The sequence below is a fragment of the Callospermophilus lateralis genome, unplaced genomic scaffold (assembly GCF_048772815.1).
Source record: "Callospermophilus lateralis isolate mCalLat2 unplaced genomic scaffold, mCalLat2.hap1 Scaffold_89, whole genome shotgun sequence".
NCBI classification, from domain to species: domain Eukaryota; kingdom Metazoa; phylum Chordata; class Mammalia; order Rodentia; family Sciuridae; genus Callospermophilus; species Callospermophilus lateralis.
The window spans coordinates 601,671-606,128 of record NW_027517018.1 but is presented as its reverse complement, the minus strand read 5'-3'; the positions used below and the strand labels follow the sequence as shown (position 1 = coordinate 606,128).

General features: G+C 49.2%; 1 pseudogene; it reads left to right on the top strand.

Annotated features, from left to right (window-relative positions):
- Window positions 1–2,929: 2,929 nt before the first annotated feature.
- On the top strand, window positions 2,930–4,019 carry LOC143390121 (atypical chemokine receptor 3-like; annotated as a pseudogene).
- The last annotated feature ends 439 nt before the right edge of the window (window positions 4,020–4,458 follow it).

The following is a 4,458-nucleotide window of genomic DNA, read 5'->3' as shown; positions in this document are numbered from 1 at the left end:
ATAACAGCTGTGTCTCTGTTCCACATCTCCCATGGTGGTGAAGGGTGAGACTGCAGGGTGGCCCGCCTGTCCCAGAAATACTGTGAGACTCCAGGCCCAGAGGGCAGAGGCAGAAGCAACAGGGCTGGATCAGAGTCCCTGAGTCTTCCCATTGTCCAAGTCTACTCTGGCCTGGAGGATACTGGAGGTTCCCAGCTGCCAGGTGCAAGGGATGTGTCAGAATTGATTTGGGGGAAACTGGAGGGGCCTAGAAGGACATTGCTCAGCCCCAGGAGGAGGTTTCTCTTATTCTGTGCCCTTGCCCTTGTCTGGGACCATTCTCATTGGACTGCACCAGGGCCACAGTGTGCATGCCCTGGCAGAAAAGCATCCCAGGTGTGAGGGAGTGGCACATGGGTTAAAATCCTAGTGCAGTCTATCAAAGGCTCAGGGTTCTTCATTTCTTTGAGCTCTAGGATTTAATTCTGTCCCTGCCAAGTACCCAGGCTATGCCAGTAGGGCAGAGAATTGCCACAGCCACCTCCAACAGAGCATTCTTGGGTTTCCATGCCTGTGGGGCTCCTCTACTTCCAGTGACTATGAGAGCAGATGAGATTTGGGGGAGAAATAATACCTTAAACTAAGTCAAACTGCAAATGTGTTTCATTTTAAGGAAATGGGAAGGAAGAAGCAGGGCTGCTACCAGGGGCCTCTGCACTGGAGCCATGTGAAAGAGCAGCGGCAGCATCCATCTGGGATCACAAGTGCAGGGTGAGGGTCTACACAGAAACTTTTTGTCCTAGGGGAGGTGGCAGGAGTATCTTCCATATAGCTTGGGGCTGGCTGGATAAACCGAGGCCAGTCCGGGAGGCTAGAAGCCCATCTCTAGCATCACCCTCCACAGCCTTGCTAGGCAGATATCCTTTTGGAATCCTTGAATCTGTCTTAGGACAGGACACCTGATGATGAGGGTTTGTTTGTCCTGATTCCATGTTGCCCCCTGTGAGTGGCCTCATGTGCCTGAATGTCAGCTTCCAAACACTGGAGGTCACTGGGCTTTGGGGACTTCCTGGCTGCTGGGCTGGTGATGTGGTTGTAGAGCAGAGGGTATATCACTACCCTGGGATGCTCAGGCCTTCTATCTGCACATGGAGCCTGGGTTGGACCACCAGGAGGGGATCCTACAACCACCTCCATCCCCTACCTCCCACAGAGGGAGCTGCCAGGCCTCCCATAGTCTCCCTGGTTGGGATTCAGGAGTGGGCCACCTGTTAAATTTTGAGACTGTGGAGGTAAGCAGCAGGTGTCCTCCATAGTTAGGGACTCTGTTCCATGCTTTCCTAAGGAGGGCCTGATTCAGCTGCATATCCTCTGTGGGCTCCTGGGCCCTCTTTGGGGGTGGAGGTTATGCAGCAGTAAAAGCCAGTTTCTCAAGTGGAGAAGAACCAAGATGAGGTTTTGCATTTCTGCTAAAGAGGAGAAGCTGATTGCTTCTCCTGGACAGTTGCAGGTGACAGATCATTAAGTAATATGTATTCCCCTACATATTTGGGGATAGGCCCTTTGTCCCTAAGGTAATGCTGAGGTGGGTGAAGCTGTCCTAGTGCAGCAGACACAATCAGGATAACCAATGCATCTTATGTTGGACACTATTGGGTGGAGGAGCCATAATTCCAACCTTGGAATGTTGCTGCTTTGGTTTCTGAAACAGTTAGCAAGGCCACCTGGCACACACTGAATCTTGTCCTGGATCCTGCAGAAGTTGCTATGTGTAACATGGAGTCACTTTGAGTAACCCATGGTAGCCTGAATTTCAGCTAGTCACCACCTGTGGCAAGTGACAGAACTGCCACCTACATAGAGGGGACAAATCAGGTCTGGTGTCCCTGTCTATCACTCCCCACAGCATGCAGTGAGGTTTGAGTGGGTAACACATCCTGGAAGGACTTCAGGGCTATCAAGGTACACAAGGACACTCAAGGATAGCTCCTGGCAGCTCTCACAGAATCTGAGGAAAGTCACTCTAGATCTGAGGCTACCTTTGACCGAACACTTGCTGGCTATGAGAAGCTGATCATGGGGCTTGCTGGCCTAAGGTTGGGTTAGCAGGTAGAAGCTGGCAGATCATCATCCCTCCAGAAAGGCAGTAGGCAGTGACCTCTGTGCTTTGGGTCTAGGCACACTTTGTTCCTGAAGCAGTTGAATAAAGACAGAAATGGAAAACTATGCAAAGGCCAGGGCCTGAGGCAGCTGGTTGGTTGCCCAAAGCTGATGTGGCACAGACAGCCCCCAGCCTATGGTTTTGGAGTGCATTTGGACTATGGGGCATCGCACACATGCTGGCCAAGCTCCAAGTGGCCTATTGGTTTAAGTGAAGTTGCTAATGATCTAGGTTTGCACATGAGGTTTCCAGAAAGGTTATAAGTGCTAAGTCATGTTTAAAATGCAAATTGTGTTGAGAATTTTAAATACTCTCATCCAAACACTGAAGTGGCATGCTTATAATTCAGCATTCCAGGGGTAGACCAACCTGCCATTCATGGGGGAATCACGATTCCCTGTTGAGAAGGAGCAGGCCTCCAGCACTGCTGTGGCCAGGCTCAGCAGCCTGATGTTTCTTTGGCCCTGTACCATGTTGATTTCACACTCTGGGCACAGCCAGGGTGATGGTGTCTGGAGAAGACAGACAATGAAGGATAGAAAACCAACATTGTGTCTGTCTTTGGACACTGTGTCATCGAGACTCTGGCTGTTTGTTTATGTGACACAGTTCTCATGTGATTGATTTCTTTTCTCCTTTCTTTATGAGACACCTCAGAACTTGGGCAAAATTTCTGGGTCTTATTAGGACCCCAGAAAAGTGTTTTGACTGGAAGTTGAGGTTCCCTGATGAGTGATTTCTCTCTCCCATCTCTCTGGGTTGCTGTAGGTCCTTCTCACTCCCCCTACCATGGATCTGCATCTCTTTGACTACACAGAGCCAGGAAACTTTTCTGACATCAGCTGGCCATGCAACAGCAGTGACTGCATCCTGATCAACACAGTGCAGTGCCCCACCATGCCCCACAAAAGCCTCCTGCTCTACACACTTTCCTTCATTTACATTTTCATCTTCGTGATTGGCATGATTGCCAATTCTTCGTTGGTCTGGGTGAACATCCAGGCCAAGACCACAGGCTATGACACCCACTGCTACATCTTGAACCTTGCCATCACGGACCTGTGGGTGGTCATCACCATCCCCATTTATGTGGTCAGCCTGGTGCAGGACAACCAGTGGCACATGGGCCTTGGGCGAGCTTACCTGCAAGGTCACGCACCTTATCTTCTCTGTCAACCTCTTTGGCAGCATCTTCTTCCTCACGTGCATAAGCAACGACCGCTACCTCTCCATCACCTACTTCACCAGCACCTCCAGCCGCAGGAAGAAGATGGCACACCACATCGTGTGCATTCTGGTGTGGCTGCTGGCCTTGTGCATGTCTCTGCCCGACACCTTGGAGACCGTGGTGTCTGATCCCAACAACGAGACCTCCTGCTGGTTGTTCTATCCTGAGCACAGCATCAAGGAGTGGCTGATTGGCATGGAGCTTGTCTCTGTTGTCTTGGATTTCATTGTCCCCTTCTCCATCATCACTGTCTTCTACTTCCTGCTCTCCAGGGCCATCTCAGCCTCTGGTGATCAGGAGAATCAGAGTATCCGGAAGATCATCTTTTCCTATGTGGTGATATTCCTTGTGTGCTGTCTCCCCTACCACGTGTCAGTGCTGCTGGACATCTTCTCCATCCTGCACTACCTCCCCTTCACCTGCCAGCTGGAGAACATGCTCTTCACAGCAGTACATGTCACATAGTGCCTGTCCCTGGTGCACTTCTGCATCAATCCTGTGCTCTACAGCTTCATCAACCACAAGTACAGATACAAGCTGATGAAGGCCTTCACCTTCCAGTATTATGCCCAAACAGGCCTCACCCAGCTCACCAACACCTCCAGAGTGTCAGAGACAGAGTACTTGGTGCTGGAGCAAAACTCCAAATGACCTGCTGTGCAGAGGCCACATCATGGAGCTTGTGAACATGGCTTATGGTCTTCATAAGAGAGCAAGGGAGCTTTGGGTTTGATGCCCAAGTGACATGAAGAGGAGAAGGTGTGACATTGTGCATCTTACTCTCTGTCCAGTGCTGTGTGTCAAAGTCAGCTTCAGGAAACACTTGACTGGACATCTATACAATAGAACCTTCTGCTCTTCCTGAAATTTTTATATGTTGAATTGTATTTAAGTCTTCATTTTCTCACTATTGGCATACTGCATAAAAAGTATTGGAAAGTTAAATGTATTTTAAATATTGCAAAGGAGGTATAATCCTGACATACTCAGATTGCTTTAGTTTTAAGATTAGTTTGACTTTAGTTTTACTAATGGTGTCATTTTTAACTAATTTAAAGTTATGTATTTATATACATGTATATGCATATAT